General features: G+C 49.9%; 14 non-coding genes and 25 pseudogenes across 14 annotated transcripts; all 39 read left to right on the top strand.

Moving 5' to 3' along the window:
• The first annotated feature begins 45 nt into the window (after nt 1-45).
• LOC120921317 lies at nt 46-164 on the top strand. The gene has a single exon (XR_005744854.1). It is a non-coding gene; the product is annotated as a 5S ribosomal RNA (ribosomal RNA).
• Nucleotides 165-254: 90 nt separating this feature from the next.
• LOC120921228 lies at nt 255-373 on the top strand. The gene has a single exon (XR_005744846.1). It is a non-coding gene; the product is annotated as a 5S ribosomal RNA (ribosomal RNA).
• A 90-nt stretch (nt 374-463) lies between these two features.
• LOC120921305 lies at nt 464-582 on the top strand. The gene has a single exon (XR_005744853.1). It is a non-coding gene; the product is annotated as a 5S ribosomal RNA (ribosomal RNA).
• A 90-nt stretch (nt 583-672) lies between these two features.
• Nucleotides 673-791, top strand: LOC120921293. Its single transcript, XR_005744852.1, has one exon. It is a non-coding gene; the product is annotated as a 5S ribosomal RNA (ribosomal RNA).
• Nucleotides 792-881: 90 nt separating this feature from the next.
• On the top strand, nt 882-1,000 carry LOC120921282. The gene has a single exon (XR_005744851.1). It is a non-coding gene; the product is annotated as a 5S ribosomal RNA (ribosomal RNA).
• Nucleotides 1,001-1,090: 90 nt separating this feature from the next.
• On the top strand, nt 1,091-1,209 carry LOC120921270. Its single transcript, XR_005744850.1, has one exon. It is a non-coding gene; the product is annotated as a 5S ribosomal RNA (ribosomal RNA).
• Nucleotides 1,210-1,299: 90 nt separating this feature from the next.
• Nucleotides 1,300-1,422, top strand: LOC120921407 (annotated as a pseudogene).
• A 295-nt stretch (nt 1,423-1,717) lies between these two features.
• Nucleotides 1,718-1,836, top strand: LOC120921230 (annotated as a pseudogene).
• Nucleotides 1,837-1,922: 86 nt separating this feature from the next.
• Nucleotides 1,923-2,041, top strand: LOC120921355 (annotated as a pseudogene).
• Nucleotides 2,042-2,130: 89 nt separating this feature from the next.
• On the top strand, nt 2,131-2,249 carry LOC120921422 (annotated as a pseudogene).
• Nucleotides 2,250-2,333: 84 nt separating this feature from the next.
• LOC120921258 lies at nt 2,334-2,452 on the top strand. Its single transcript, XR_005744849.1, has one exon. It is a non-coding gene; the product is annotated as a 5S ribosomal RNA (ribosomal RNA).
• A 90-nt stretch (nt 2,453-2,542) lies between these two features.
• On the top strand, nt 2,543-2,661 carry LOC120921246. The gene has a single exon (XR_005744848.1). It is a non-coding gene; the product is annotated as a 5S ribosomal RNA (ribosomal RNA).
• Nucleotides 2,662-2,751: 90 nt separating this feature from the next.
• Nucleotides 2,752-2,870, top strand: LOC120921234. Its single transcript, XR_005744847.1, has one exon. It is a non-coding gene; the product is annotated as a 5S ribosomal RNA (ribosomal RNA).
• Nucleotides 2,871-2,960: 90 nt separating this feature from the next.
• Nucleotides 2,961-3,079, top strand: LOC120921493. The gene has a single exon (XR_005744910.1). It is a non-coding gene; the product is annotated as a 5S ribosomal RNA (ribosomal RNA).
• Nucleotides 3,080-3,169: 90 nt separating this feature from the next.
• On the top strand, nt 3,170-3,288 carry LOC120921475. The gene has a single exon (XR_005744894.1). It is a non-coding gene; the product is annotated as a 5S ribosomal RNA (ribosomal RNA).
• Nucleotides 3,289-3,378: 90 nt separating this feature from the next.
• On the top strand, nt 3,379-3,497 carry LOC120921287 (annotated as a pseudogene).
• Nucleotides 3,498-3,585: 88 nt separating this feature from the next.
• On the top strand, nt 3,586-3,709 carry LOC120921380 (annotated as a pseudogene).
• A 264-nt stretch (nt 3,710-3,973) lies between these two features.
• Nucleotides 3,974-4,092, top strand: LOC120921433. Its single transcript, XR_005744868.1, has one exon. It is a non-coding gene; the product is annotated as a 5S ribosomal RNA (ribosomal RNA).
• Nucleotides 4,093-4,181: 89 nt separating this feature from the next.
• On the top strand, nt 4,182-4,300 carry LOC120921439. The gene has a single exon (XR_005744874.1). It is a non-coding gene; the product is annotated as a 5S ribosomal RNA (ribosomal RNA).
• Nucleotides 4,301-4,595: 295 nt separating this feature from the next.
• Nucleotides 4,596-4,714, top strand: LOC120921229 (annotated as a pseudogene).
• Nucleotides 4,715-4,800: 86 nt separating this feature from the next.
• LOC120921354 lies at nt 4,801-4,919 on the top strand (annotated as a pseudogene).
• Nucleotides 4,920-5,008: 89 nt separating this feature from the next.
• On the top strand, nt 5,009-5,127 carry LOC120921421 (annotated as a pseudogene).
• An 84-nt stretch (nt 5,128-5,211) lies between these two features.
• On the top strand, nt 5,212-5,330 carry LOC120921250 (annotated as a pseudogene).
• A 1,484-nt stretch (nt 5,331-6,814) lies between these two features.
• LOC120921411 lies at nt 6,815-6,937 on the top strand (annotated as a pseudogene).
• A 293-nt stretch (nt 6,938-7,230) lies between these two features.
• On the top strand, nt 7,231-7,349 carry LOC120921492 (annotated as a pseudogene).
• A 295-nt stretch (nt 7,350-7,644) lies between these two features.
• Nucleotides 7,645-7,763, top strand: LOC120921344 (annotated as a pseudogene).
• An 89-nt stretch (nt 7,764-7,852) lies between these two features.
• LOC120921302 lies at nt 7,853-7,971 on the top strand (annotated as a pseudogene).
• An 85-nt stretch (nt 7,972-8,056) lies between these two features.
• Nucleotides 8,057-8,175, top strand: LOC120921366 (annotated as a pseudogene).
• An 85-nt stretch (nt 8,176-8,260) lies between these two features.
• LOC120921263 lies at nt 8,261-8,379 on the top strand (annotated as a pseudogene).
• Nucleotides 8,380-8,461: 82 nt separating this feature from the next.
• LOC120921401 lies at nt 8,462-8,584 on the top strand (annotated as a pseudogene).
• An 88-nt stretch (nt 8,585-8,672) lies between these two features.
• On the top strand, nt 8,673-8,791 carry LOC120921245 (annotated as a pseudogene).
• An 87-nt stretch (nt 8,792-8,878) lies between these two features.
• LOC120921482 lies at nt 8,879-8,997 on the top strand. The gene has a single exon (XR_005744900.1). It is a non-coding gene; the product is annotated as a 5S ribosomal RNA (ribosomal RNA).
• An 84-nt stretch (nt 8,998-9,081) lies between these two features.
• On the top strand, nt 9,082-9,200 carry LOC120921249 (annotated as a pseudogene).
• Nucleotides 9,201-9,491: 291 nt separating this feature from the next.
• Nucleotides 9,492-9,610, top strand: LOC120921248 (annotated as a pseudogene).
• A 297-nt stretch (nt 9,611-9,907) lies between these two features.
• Nucleotides 9,908-10,026, top strand: LOC120921387 (annotated as a pseudogene).
• Nucleotides 10,027-10,117: 91 nt separating this feature from the next.
• LOC120921232 lies at nt 10,118-10,236 on the top strand (annotated as a pseudogene).
• An 87-nt stretch (nt 10,237-10,323) lies between these two features.
• LOC120921244 lies at nt 10,324-10,442 on the top strand (annotated as a pseudogene).
• Nucleotides 10,443-10,528: 86 nt separating this feature from the next.
• Nucleotides 10,529-10,647, top strand: LOC120921299 (annotated as a pseudogene).
• An 85-nt stretch (nt 10,648-10,732) lies between these two features.
• On the top strand, nt 10,733-10,851 carry LOC120921231 (annotated as a pseudogene).
• The last annotated feature ends 3,495 nt before the right edge of the window (nt 10,852-14,346 follow it).

The following is a 14,346-nucleotide window of genomic DNA, read 5'->3' as shown; positions in this document are numbered from 1 at the left end:
TCTTCCATGCTATCTTCAAGAGAGTTAAGGACAGCCATGGTTATCGCCTACGGCCACATCACCTTGAAAGCGCCCGATCTCGTCTGATCTCGGAGGCTAAGCAGGGTCGGGCCTGGTTAGTACCTGGATGGGAGACCGCCTGGGAATACCAGGTGCTGTAGGCTTTTTTGTTTTGGTGGAGTCTTGAATCTCTTTTTTCCCCCAGTCTTTCTTCCATGCTATCTTCAAGAGAGTTAAGGACAGCCATGGTTATCGCCTACGGCCACATCACCTTGAAAGCGCCCGATCTCGTCTGATCTCGGAGGCTAAGCAGGGTAGGGCCTGGTTAGTACCTGGATGGGAGACCGCCTGGGAATACCAGGTGCTGTAGGCTTTTTTGTTTTGGTGGAGTCTTGAATCTCTTTTTTCCCCCAGTCTTTCTTCCATGCTATCTTCAAGAGAGTTAAGGACAGCCATGGTTATCGCCTACGGCCACATCACCTTGAAAGCGCCCGATCTCGTCTGATCTCGGAGGCTAAGCAGGGTCGGGCCTGGTTAGTACCTGGATGGGAGACCGCCTGGGAATACCAGGTGCTGTAGGCTTTTTTGTTTTGGTGGAGTCTTGAATCTCTTTTTTCCCCCAGTCTTTCTTCCATGCTATCTTCAAGAGAGTTAAGGACAGCCATGGTTATCGCCTACGGCCACATCACCTTGAAAGCGCCCGATCTCGTCTGATCTCGGAGGCTAAGCAGGGTCGGGCCTGGTTAGTACCTGGATGGGAGACCGCCTGGGAATACCAGGTGCTGTAGGCTTTTTTGTTTTGGTGGAGTCTTGAATCTCTTTTTTCCCCCAGTCTTTCTTCCATGCTATCTTCAAGAGAGTTAAGGACACCCATGGTTATCGCCTACGGCCACATCACCTTGAAAGCGCCCGATCTCGTCTGATCTCGGAGGCTAAGCAGGGTCGGGCCTGGTTAGTACCTGGATGGGAGACCGCCTGGGAATACCAGGTGCTGTAGGCTTTTTTGTTTTGGTGGAGTCTTGAATCTCTTTTTTCCCCCAGTCTTTCTTCCATGCTATCTTCAAGAGAGTTAAGGACAGCCATGGTTATCGCCTACGGCCACATCACCTTGAAAGCGCCCGATCTCGTCTGATCTCGGAGGCTAAGCAGGGTCGGGCCTGGTTAGTACCTGGATGGGAGACCGCCTGGGAATACCAGGTGCTGTAGGCTTTTTTGTTTTGGTGGAGTCTTGAATCTCTTTTTTCCCCCAGTCTTTCTTCCATGCTATCTTCAAGAGAGTTAAGGACAGCCATGGTACTTGCCTACGGCCACATCACCCTGCAAGCACCCGATCTCGGCTGTTCTCGGAGGCTAGCAGGGTTGGGTCGGCCCTGGTTAGTACCTGGATGGGAGACCGCCTGCGAACACCAGGTGCTGTAGGCTTTTTTTTTTCTGGGAGTCATTGTATCCATTTTTCTAGTCTTCTCCCAAGATATCTTCAAGAGAGTTAAGGCCAGCTATGATACTTGCCTACGGCCACATGACCCTCAAAGCGCCCAATCTCGTCTGATTTCGGAGGCTAAGCAAGGTCGGGCCTGGTTAGTACCTGGATTGGAGAACGCCTGGGAATACCAGGTGCCGTTGGCTTTTTTTGTTTGTTTTTTGGGAGTCCTTGTATCTATTTTTCTAGTCTTCTCCCAAGCTATCTTCAAAAGAGTTAAGGCCAGCCTTGGCACTTGCCTACGGCCACATCACCCTGAAAGCGCCCGATCTCGTCTGATCTCGGAGGCTAAGCAGGGTCGGGCCTGGTTAGTATCTGGATGCGAGACCGCCTGGGAATACCAGGTGCTGTAGCCTTTTTTTTTTTTTGGGAGTCCTAGTATCTATTTTTCTTGTCTTCTCCCAAGCTATCTTCAAGAGAGTTAAGGCCAGCCATGGAACTCGCCTTTGGCCACATCACCCTGAAAGCACCTGATCTCGTCTGATTTCGGAGGCTAAGCAGGGTCGGGCCTGGTTAGTACCTGTATAGGAGAACGCCTGGGAATACCAAGTGCCGTTGGCCATTTTTTTTTTTTTTGGGAGTCCTTGTATCTATTTTTCTAGTCTTCTCCCAAGCTATCTTCAAGAGAGTTAAGGCCAGCTATGGTACTCGCCTATGGCCACATCACCCTGAAAGGGCCCAATCTCGTCTTATCTCGGAGGCTAATCAGGGTCGGGCCTGGTTAGTACCTGGATGGGAGAACACCTGAGAATACCAGGTGCTGTAGGATTTTTTTTTTTGGGAGTCCTTGTATCTATTTTTCTTGTCTTCTCCCATGCTATCTTCAAGAGAGTTAAGGACAGCCATGGTTATCGCCTACGGCCACATCACCTTGAAAGCGCCCGATCTCGTCTGATCTCGGAGGCTAAGCAGGGTCGGGCCTGGTTAGTACCTGGATGGGAGACCGCCTGGGAATACCAGGTGCTGTAGGCTTTTTTGTTTTGGTGGAGTCTTGAATCTCTTTTTTCCCCCAGTCTTTCTTCCATGCTATCTTCAAGAGAGTTAAGGACAGCCATGGTTATCGCCTACGGCCACATCACCTTGAAAGCGCCCGATCTCGTCTGATCTCGGAGGCTAAGCAGGGTCGGGCCTGGTTAGTACCTGGATGGGAGACCGCCTGGGAATACCAGGTGCTGTAGGCTTTTTTGTTTTGGTGGAGTCTTGAATCTCTTTTTTCCCCCAGTCTTTCTTCCATGCTATCTTCAAGAGAGTTAAGGACAGCCATGGTTATCGCCTACGGCCACATCACCTTGAAAGCGCCCGATCTCGTCTGATCTCGGAGGCTAAGCAGGGTCGGGCCTGGTTAGTACCTGGATGGGAGACCGCCTGGGAATACCAGGTGCTGTAGGCTTTTTTGTTTTGGTGGAGTCTTGAATCTCTTTTTTCCCCCAGTCTTTCTTCCATGCTATCTTCAAGAGAGTTAAGGACAGCCATGGTTATCGCCTACGGCCACATCACCTTGAAAGCGCCCGATCTCGTCTGATCTCGGAGGCTAAGCAGGGTCGGGCCTGGTTAGTACCTGGATGGGAGACCGCCTGGGAATACCAGGTGCTGTAGGCTTTTTTGTTTTGGTGGAGTCTTGAATCTCTTTTTTCCCCCAGTCTTTCTTCCATGCTATCTTCAAGAGAGTTAAGGACAGCCATGGTTATCGCCTACGGCCACATCACCTTGAAAGCGCCCGATCTCGTCTGATCTCGGAGGCTAAGCAGGGTCGGGCCTGGTTAGTACCTGGATGGGAGACCGCCTGGGAATACCAGGTGCTGTAGGCTTTTTTGTTTTTTTTTTGGGAGTCCTTGTATCTATTTTTCTTGTCTTCTCCCAAGCTATCTTCAAGAGAGTTAAGGCTAGCTATGGTACTCGCCTACGGCCACATCAACCTGAAAGCGCCAAATCACGTCTGATCTCAGAGGCTAAGCAGGGTCGGGCCTGGTTAGTACCTTGATGGGAGAACGCCTGGGAATACCAGGTGCTGTAGGCTTTTTTTTTTTTTTTGGGAGTCCTTGTATCTATTTTTCTAGTCTTCTCCCAAGCTATCTTCAAGAGAGTTAAGGCCAGCCATGGTACTTGCCTACGGCCACATCACCCTGCAAGCACCCGATCTCGGCTGTTCTCGGAGGCTATGCAGGGTCGGGTCGGCCCTGGTTAGTACCTGGATGGGAGACCGCCTGCGAACACCAGGTGCTGTAGGCTTTTTTTTTTTCTGGGAGTCATTGTATCCATTTTTCTAGTCTTCTCCCAAGATATCTTCAAGAGAGTTAAGGCCAGCTATGATACTTGCCTACGGCCACATCACCTTGAAAGCGCCCGATCTCGTCTGATCTCGGAGGCTAAGCAGGGTCGGGCCTGGTTAGTACCTGTAGGCTTTTTTTGTTTTGGTGGAGTCTTGAATCTCTTTTTTCCCCCAGTCTTTCTTCCATGCTATCTTCAAGAGAGTTAAGGACAGCCATGGTTATCGCCTACGGCCACATCACCTTGAAAGCGCCCGATCTCGTCTGATCTCGGAGGCTAAGCAGGGTCGGGCCTGGTTAGTACCTGGATGGGAGACCGCCTGGGAATACCAGGTGCTGTAGGCTTTTTTGTTTTGGTGGAGTCTTGAATCTCTTTTTTCCCCAGTCTTTCTTCCATGCTATCTTCAAGAGAGTTAAGGACAGCCATGGTTATCGCCTACGGCCACATCACCTTGAAAGCGCCCGATCTCGTCTGATCTCGGAGGCTAAGCAGGGTCGGGCCTGGTTAGTACCTGGATGGGAGACCGCCTGCGAACACCAGGTGCTGTAGGCTTTTTTTTTTCTGGGAGTCATTGTATCCATTTTTCTAGTCTTCTCCCAAGATATCTTCAAGAGAGTTAAGGCCAGCTATGATACTTGCCTACGGCCACATGACCCTCAAAGCGCCCAATCTCGTCTGATTTCGGAGGCTAAGCAAGGTCGGGCCTGGTTAGTACCTGGATTGGAGAACGCCTGGGAATACCAGGTGCCGTTGGCTTTTTTTGTTTGTTTTTTGGGAGTCCTTGTATCTATTTTTCTAGTCTTCTCCCAAGCTATCTTCAAAAGAGTTAAGGCCAGCCTTGGCACTTGCCTACGGCCACATCACCCTGAAAGCGCCCGATCTCGTCTGATCTCGGAGGCTAAGCAGGGTCGGGCCTGGTTAGTATCTGGATGCGAGACCGCCTGGGAATACCAGGTGCTGTAGCCTTTTTTTTTTTTTGGGAGTCCTAGTATCTATTTTTCTTGTCTTCTCCCAAGCTATCTTCAAGAGAGTTAAGGCCAGCCATGGAACTCGCCTTTGGCCACATCACCCTGAAAGCACCTGATCTCGTCTGATTTCGGAGGCTAAGCAGGGTCGGGCCTGGTTAGTACCTGTATAGGAGAACGCCTGGGAATACCAAGTGCCGTTGGCCATTTTTTTTTTTTTTGGGAGTCCTTGTATCTATTTTTCTAGTCTTCTCCCAAGCTATCTTCAAGAGAGTTAAGGCCAGCTATGGTACTCGCCTATGGCCACATCACCCTGAAAGGGCCCAATCTCGTCTTATCTCGGAGGCTAATCAGGGTCGGGCCTGGTTAGTACCTGGATGGGAGAACACCTGAGAATACCAGGTGCTGTAGGATTTTTTTTTTTGGGAGTCCTTGTATCTATTTTTCTTGTCTTCTCCCAAGCTATCTTCAAGAGAGTTAAGGCTAGCTATGGTACTCGCCTACGGCCACATCACCCTGAAAGCGCCAAATCACGTCTGATCTCGGAGGCTAAGCAGGGTCGGGCCTGGTTAGTACCTCGATGGGAGAACGCCTGGGAATACCAGGTGCTGTAGGCTTTTTTTTTTTTTTGGGAGTCCTTGTATCTATTTTCTTGTCTTCTCCCAAGCTATCTTCAAGAGAGTTAAGGCTAGCTATGGTACTCGCCTACGGCCACATCACCCTGAAAGCGCCAAATCACGTCTGATCTCGGAGGCTAAGCAGGGTCGGGCCTGGTTAGTAGATATGTGCATTCCCGTTCGTACGAATGTTATTTTCATACGAAAATGTTCATTTTCGTACCCGCAGAATAATGTGTACATATGAAAAAAATAAAGCACCAAAATACGAAAACGACAGGATTACGAATGAGCCGCATAACGAACAACCGCAAATACGAACAAACGATCTGACGAAAATACGACAAAACGAAAACGGCAAAAGAACAAAAATTACATCTATAACAAAAGATTTGCATTCTGTATCCTGTTTGAATCCCTTCTCTGTTCGTATCCTCAGCCGTATGTTCACACGACATCCACAACAAAAGACCCGCACTCTGTATCTTGAATTCCTTTTTTCTGTTTGTATTTTGGATTCAACAGAATGCAAATCTTTTGCCACAGATGTCACACGAACACACGACCGAAAACACCAAAAGAAAAAGGACCCAAAATACAGAATATAAATCTTTTATTATAAATGTAATTTTCGTTTTTTTGAATGGGCAGTGAGTGTAGTTAGTAAAGCAGCTTCTCTTTTGTGCTGAGTAGTACAGTAAAGCCAAATAAACTTTTCTGTGGATTTTCATCTGAAGGGAGATCAGTTGGCCAGACTTTTGAACCCAAAAATGGTTTTCTGATGGAGTTTAAAAACGAACAAATTTTCTGAGAAAGAACGGAAAACGATCGTTTTTATGTTTGTTGTTAAAAAAGTCTGACCAAGTGTATGGGGCTTAACAATCGTTAATATGGATGAGCCGCGTGTTGAAAGTGCCGCGAATCCCGCCATATATTTACGAAAGTACAAAATGACGAAAATCCTTTTTCTGTTTGTATCTTCAGTCGCATGCCCACATGACATCCACAACAAATTGTCATAGATGTCACACGAACACACGACCGAAAACACGAACAGAAAAAGGAATCCAAAACACAGAATGCAAATCATTGACGAAAATTCACGAAAATTATTGTCTAACAAGTAACGAACATGAATTAAACAGAATAACGAACCATCCCGCATGTACGAAAATAAAACGGTAATGAAAATACAAAACGATCGGAATATGAAAAAATTTCGTAGTACGAAAAACTAACGGGAACGAACAGGAAAACAGGCGTCTTACGAAAAACGAACGGAAACGAACCTACGGAACGATACGAAACAGAACAAAAAAAAACGAAAATTTCTGTGCACATGTCTACTGGTTAGTACCTCGATGGGAGAACGCCTGGGAATACCAGGTGCTGTAGGCTTTTTTTTTTTTTGGGAGTCCTTGTATCTATTTTTCTAGTCTTCTCCCAAGCTATCCTCAAGAGAGTTAAGGCCAGCCATGGTACTTGCCTACGGCCACATCACCCTGCAAGCACCCGATCTCGGCTGTTCTCGGAGGCTAGCAGGGTCGGGTCGGCCCTGGTTAGTACCTGGATGGGAGACCGCCTGTGAACACCAGGTGCTGTAGGCTTTTTTTTTTCTGAGAGTCATTGTATCCATTTTTCTAGTCTTCTCCCAAGAATCTTCAAGAGAGTTAAGGCCAGCTATGATACTTGCCTACGGCCACATGACCCTCAAGCGCCCAATCTCGTCTGATTTCGGAGGCTAAGCAAGGTCGGGCCTGGTTAGTACCTGGATTGGAGAACGCCTGGGAATACCAGGTGCCGTTGGCTTTTTTTGTTTGTTTTTTGGGAGTCCTTGTATCTATTTTTCTAGTCCTCTCCCAAGCTATCTTCAAAAGAGTTAAGGCCAGCCTTGGCACTTGCCTAAGGCCACATCACCCTAAAAGCGCCCGATCTCATCTGATCTCGGAGGCTAAGCAGGGTTGGGCCTGGTTAGTATCTGGATGCGAGACCGCCTGGAAATACCAGGTGCTTTAGGCTTTTTTTTTTTTTTGGGAGTCCTTGTATCTATTTTTCTAGTCTTCTTCCAAGCTATCTTCAAGAGAGTTAAGGCCAGCCATGCTATTGCCTACGGCCACATCACTCTGCAAGCACCCGATCTCGGCTGATCTCAGAGGCTAGCAGGGTCGGGTCGGGCCAGGTTAGTACCTGGATGGGAGAACGCCTGCGAACACCAGGTGCTGTAGGCTTTTTTTTTTTCTGGGAGTCATTGTATCTATTTTTCTAGTCTTCTCCCAAGCTATCTTCAAGAGAGTTAAGGCCAGCTATGGTACTTGCCTACGGCCACATCACCCTGAAAGCACCCAATCTCGTCTGATTTTGGAGGCTATGCAGGGTCGGGTCTGGTTAGCACCTGGGTGGGAGAACGCCTGGGAATACCAGGTGCCGTAGTCTTTTTTTTTTTTTTTTGGGAGTCCTTGTATCTATTTTTCTAGTCTTCTGCCAAGCTATCTTCAAAAGAGTTAAGGCCAGCCTTGGCACTTGCCTACGACCACATCACCCTGAAAGCACCTGATCTCGTCTGATTTCGGAGGCTAAGCAGGGTCTGGCCTGGTTAGTACCTGGATGAGAGAACGCCTGGGAATACCAAGTGCCGTAGGCTTTTTTTTTTTTGGGAGTCCTTGTATCTCTTTTTCTAGTCTTCTCCCAAGCTATCTTCAAGAGAGTTAAGGCCAGCTATGGTACTCGCCTACGGCCACATCACCCTGAAAGGGCCCAATCTCGTCTGATCTCGGAGGCTAATCAGGGTTGGGCCTGGTTAGTACCTGGATGGGAGAACGCCTGAGAATACCAGGTGCTATAGGATTTTTTTTTTTTGGCAGTCCTTGTATCTATTTTTCTTGTCTTCTCCCAAGCTATCTTCAAGAGAGTTAAGGCTAGCTATGGTACTCGCCTACGGCCACATCACCCTGAAAGCGCCAAATCACATCTGATCTCGGAGGCTAAGCAGGGTCGCGCCTGGTTAGTACCTCGATGGGAGAACGCCTGGGAATACCAGGTGCTGTAGGCTTTTTTTTTTGGGAGTCCTTGTATCTATTTTTCTAGTCTTCTCCCAAGCTATCTTCAAGAGAGTTAAGGCCAGCCATGCTATTGCCTACGGCCACATCACCCTGCAAGCACCCGATCTCGGCTGATCTCAGAGGCTAGCAGGGTCGGGTCGGGCCAGGTTAGTACCTGGATGGGAGACCGCCTGCGAACACCAGGTGCTGTAGGCTTTTTTTTTTTTTCTGGGAGTCATTGTATCTATTTTTCTAGTCTTCTCCCAAGCTATCTTCAAGAGAGTTAAGGCCAGCTATGGTACTTGCCTACGGCCACATCACCCTGAAAGCACCCAATCTCGTCTGATTTTGGAGGCTATGCAGGGTCGGGCCTGGTTAGTACCTGGGTGGGAGAACGCCTGGGAATACCAGGTGCCGTAGTCTTTTTTTTTTTTTTGGGAGTCCTTGTATCTATTTTTCTAGTCTTCTGCCAAGCTATCTTAAAAAGAGTTAAGGCCAGCCTTGGCACTTGCCTACGGCCACATCACCCTGAAAGCACCTGATCTCGTCTGATTTCGGAGGCTAAGCAGGGTCGGGCCTGGTTAGTACCTGGATGGGAGACCGCCTGGGAATACCAAGTGCCGTAGGCTTTTTTTTTTTGGGAGTCCTTGTATCTATTTTTCTAGTCTTCTCCCAAGCTATCTTCAAGAGAGTTAAGGCTAGCTATGGTACTCGCCTACGGCCACATCACCCTGAAAGCGCCAAATCACGTCTGATCTCGGAGGCTAAGCAGGGTCGGGCCTGGTTAGTACCTCGATGGGAGAACGCCTGGGAATACCAGGTGCTGTAGGCTTTTTTTTTTTTTTGGGAGTCCTTGTATCTATTTTTCTAGTCTTCTCCCAAACTATCTTCAAGAGAGTTAAGGCGAGCTATGGTACTCGCCTATGGCCACATCACCCTGAAAGGGCCAAATCTCGTCTTATCTCGGAGGCTAATCAGGGTCGGGCCTGGTTAGTACCTGGATGGGAGAACACCTGAGAATACCAGGTGCTGCAGGATTTTTTTTTTTTGGGAGTCCTTGTATCTATTTTTCTTGTCTTCTCCCAAGCTATCTTCAAGAGAGTTAAGGCTAGCTATGGTACTCGCCTACGGCCACATCACCCTGAAAGCGCCAAATCACGTCTGATCTCGGAGGCTAAGCAGGGTCGGGCCTGGTTAGTACCTCGATGGGAGAACGCCTGGGAATACCAGGTGCTGTAGGCTTTTTTTTTTTTTGGGGAGTCCTTGTATCTATTTTTCTAGTCTCCTCCCAAGCTATCTTCAAGAGAGTTAAGGCCAGCCATGGTACTTGCCTACGGCCACATCACCCTGCAAGCACCCGATCTCGGCTGTTCTCGGATACTAGCAGGGTCGGGTCGGCCCTGGTTAGTACCTGGATGGGAGACCGCCTGCGAACACCAGGTGCTGTAGGCTTTTTTTTTTTTCTGGGAGTCATTGTATCCATTTTTCTAGTCTTCTCCCAAGATATCTTCAAGAGAGTTAAGGCCAGCTATGATACTTGCCTACGGCCACATGACCCTCAAAGCGCCCAATCTCATCTGATTTCGGAGGCTAAGCAGGGTCGGGCCTGGTTAGTACCTGGATTGGAGAACGCCTGGGAATACCAGGTGCCGTTGGCTTTTTTTGTTTGTTTTTTGGGAGTCCTTGTATCTATTTTTCTAGTCTTCTCCCAAGCTATCTTCAAAAGAGTTAAGGCCAGCCTTGGCACTTGCCTAAGGCCACATCACCCTGAAAGCGCCCGATCTCGTCTGATCTCGGAGGCTAAGCAGGGTTGGGCCTGGTTAGTATCTGGATGCGAGACCGCCTGGGAATACCAGGTGCTGTAGGCTTTTTTTTTTTTCTGGGAGTCATTGTATCTATTTTTCTAGTCTTCTCCCAAGCTATCTTCAAGAGAGTTAAGGCCAGCTATGGTACTTGCCTACGGCCACATCACCCTGAAAGCACCCAATCTCGTCTGATTTTGGAGGCTATGCAGGGTCGGGCCTGGTTAGTACCTGGGTGGGAGAACGCCTGGGAATACCAGGTGCCGTAGTCTTTTTTTTTTTTTGGGAGTCCTTGTATCTATTTTTCTAGTCTTCTGCCAAGCTATCTTCAAAAGAGTTAAGGCCAGCCTTGGCACTTGCCTACGGCCACATCACCCTGAAAGCACCTGATCTCGTCTGATTTTGGAGGCTAAGCAGGGTCGGGCCTGGTTAGTACCTGGATGGGAGAACGCCTGGGAATACCAAATGCCGTAGGCTTTTTTTTTTTTGGGAGTCCTTGTATCTATTTTTCTAGTCTTCTCCCAAGCTATCTTCAAGAGAGTTAAGGCCAGCTATGGTACTCGCCTACGGCCACATCACCCTGAAAGCGCCAAATCACGTCTGATCTCGGAGGCTAAACAGGGTCGGGCCTGGTTAGTACCTGAATGGGAGACCGCCTGGGAATACCAGGTGCTGTAGGCTTTTTTTTTTTTTTGGGAGTCCTTGTATCTATTTTTCTAGTCTTCTCCCAAGCTATCTTCAAGAGAGTTAAGGCCAGCCATGGTACTTGCCCACGGCCACATCACCCTGCAAGCACCTGATCTTGGCTGTTCTCGGAGGCTAGCAGGGTCGGGTCGGCCCTGGTTAGTACCTGGATGGGAGACCGCCTGCGAACACCAGGTGCTGTAGGCTTTTTTTTTTTCTGGGAGTCATTGTATCCAGGGCCGGTGCAAGGATTTCTGCCTACACAAGCGAAGCTCCATTTTGGCGCCCCCCCCCCCCAACGGCCACCCACCTCCCTTGCAAAAATGTTTCTTTCAATAATTACCCCCCTTCACATATCCCCCCACACTGTAATGCCCCCCCTTCACATATCCCCCCACACAGTAATGCCCCCCTTCACATATCCCCCCCACACAGTATTGCCCCCCCTTCACATATCCCCCCCACACAGTATTCCCTCCCCTTCACATATCCCCCCACACAGTAATGCCCCCTTTCACATATCCCCCCACACAGTAATGCACCCCCCTTCACATATCCCCCCACACATTATTGCCCCCCATCACATACCCCCCCACACAGTATTTCCCCATCACACATCCCCCCCCCCACACACACACACACACAGCACTACCCCCCCCCCCACACACACACACATAGCACTGCCCCCCACACACAGCACTGTCCCCCCACAGCGCTACCCCCCACCCCCACACACAGCACTGCCCCCACACACACACAGCACTGCCCCCCACACACACAGCACTGTCCCCCCACAGCGCTACCCCCCCCCACAGCGCTGCCCCCCCACACACAGCACTGCCCCCCCCCACACACAGCACTGTCCCCCACACACACACAGCACTGTCCCCCACACACACACAGCAATGTTCCCCACAGCGCTACCCCCCCCACACACACAGCACTACCCCCCCACACACACACAGCACTGCCCCCCCACATAGCTAACCCGCCACACACAGCACTGCCCCCCAAACACACAGCACTGTCCCCCCACAGCACTGCCCCCCCCCACACACAGCACTGCCCCCACACAGACAGCACTGTCCCCCCACAGCACTGCCCCCCCACACACAGCACTACCCCCCCCCCCACACACACACACACAGCACTACCCCCCACATACACAGCACTGCCCCCCCACACACAGCACAGCCCCCCCCACACACACAGCACTGTCCCCCCACAGCACTGCCCCTCCCACACACACAGCACTGCCCCCCCCCACACACACAGCACTGCCCCCCACACCCCATCCATCACATTTCCATATATTTTCCTCCCTTCCCTCTCCACTCCTACCTTTCACAGAGCGGAGAGCAGGAGGCGGGACAATCGTGAACCGAAGGCACAGGGGCGCGGGAGCTGCCGGGTTGAATTTTCTGTGAACTGGTGATTGGCTGCTAGGACCGCCTCCTAGCAGCCAATCATATCCTGATTAACGATTAACGTGACAGGCAGTCCAGAATTGTCCCGCCCCCCGCCGTCCGCTCCTCTACTCATGATAGCGGAGGAGGCTGGGGAGTGGGGACAAAAGCGGCAACTATGCCCGCACTACAGGCTCTCCGTTCTTCCCGTCACCGCCGTGGTGCAGCGGCTTAAACCCGCAGGCAACCCACACTTGGATCTCTCTTGCCGCGGAGGGGGCGTGCCTGCCTGCCTGCCTGCCTGCCTGCGCCCTACAAAGGGAACGCGCGTTCCTGGCTCCTGCTGTCAAAAAAGTGCAGGGACGCCGTTCCCGCAGGACTCGAGCCCTGGAGCGGGACACCGGGCGCCGGAGGGCGGCGGCAACTCCGGACCAGAGGCGGCTCTAGACTTTGTGAGGCCTTAAGCAAAACTTAGAGATGAGGCCCCACTCACACCCATAATGGAAAAAATAATATAAGCGATAAAAATTAACTGTATAAATGCATATATTAAACAGCCTTAAATCCTATGAACTATAAATTCACAGTTTCTCTAAATTTCTCTAACCAATTATTCTTTAATCAAATATCATTAAACATAGGGTGGGTAGATATATATATATATATATAAATATATATATATATATATAAAAACTCAGAGACTGTGTGCGGACAATGATACAGACGATGGCCAGAGACTGTGCAGACATTGACACAGGAGATTGTTTTATCATGGTAATGACAAGCAAACTCTTACCTGGCTAACACGGTATCAAACTTTGGAGCCACAGACAGGGTGCTGACAGACAATCATGTCATAAAGATACAGGAGACGGTCATAGACTGTGCGGCCATGATACAGGAGATGGTCAGAGACTGTGTGGTCATGATACAAGAGATGGTCAGAGACTGTGTGGTCATGATACAGGAGATGGTCAGAGACTGTGTGGTCATGATACAGGAGATGGTCAGAGACTGTGCGGCCATGATACAGGAGATGGTCAGAGACTGTGTGGCCATGATACATGAGATGGTTAGAGACTGTGCGGCCATGATACAGGAGATGGTCAGAGACTGTGCGGCCATGATACAGGAGATGGTCAGAGACTGTGCGGCCATGATACAGGAGATGGTCAGAGACTGTGCGGCCATGATACAGGAGATGGTCAGAGACTGTGCGGCCATGATACAGGAGATGGTCAGAGACTGTTGGCCATGCTACAGGAGACGGTCAGAGAATGTGTGCGGACAATGATACAGGAAATGGTCAGAGACTGTGTGCGGACAATGATACAGGCGATGGTCAGAGACTGTGCAGACATTTACACAGGAGATTGTTTTATAATGGTAATGACAAGCAAACTCTTACCTGGCTAACACGGTATCAAACGTTGGAGCCACAGACAGGGTGCTGACAGACAATCATGCCATAAAGAGGAGACGGTCATAGACTGTGCGGAAAATGATACAGGAGATGGTCAGAGACTGTGCGGCCATGATATAGGAGATGGTCAGAGACTGTATGCGGACAAAGATACAGGAAATGGTCAGAGACTATGTGCGGACAATGATACAGCAGACGGTCAGAGAATGTGTGCGGACAATGATACAGGCGATGGTCAGAGACTGCGCGGCCATGATATCAAACGCTGTCATTTTGCCAATCAAATACTGCCACTGTGCCCCATCAAATGCCGCCACAGTGCCCCATCAAATGCCACCACAGTGCCCCATCAAATGCCACCACTGTGCCCCATCAAATGCCGCCACCGTGACCAAACGCAGCCACTGTGCCCATCAAATGCCCCCACTGTGCCCAAAGGCAGCAACAGTGCCCCATCAAATTCTGCCACTGTGCCTATCAACTGCAGCCACTGTGCCCATCAAAAGTTGCCACTGTGCCCATCAAAAGTTGCCACTGACAGGGTACAGACAATGATGATGAGAGCAATAGAGAGATTAGGCACAGTACAGACAGACAGCATGTGTGTAGTAAATGTACTTACCTGCTCCTCGCCTCGGTGACTTGGTTCCCTACTTGCAGCAG

This window comes from Rana temporaria, chromosome 13 (assembly GCF_905171775.1).
Source record: "Rana temporaria chromosome 13, aRanTem1.1, whole genome shotgun sequence".
NCBI classification, from domain to species: domain Eukaryota; kingdom Metazoa; phylum Chordata; class Amphibia; order Anura; family Ranidae; genus Rana; species Rana temporaria.
Note: the sequence above shows the minus strand (reverse complement) of the source record. Positions and strands in the feature narration are given on the sequence as shown.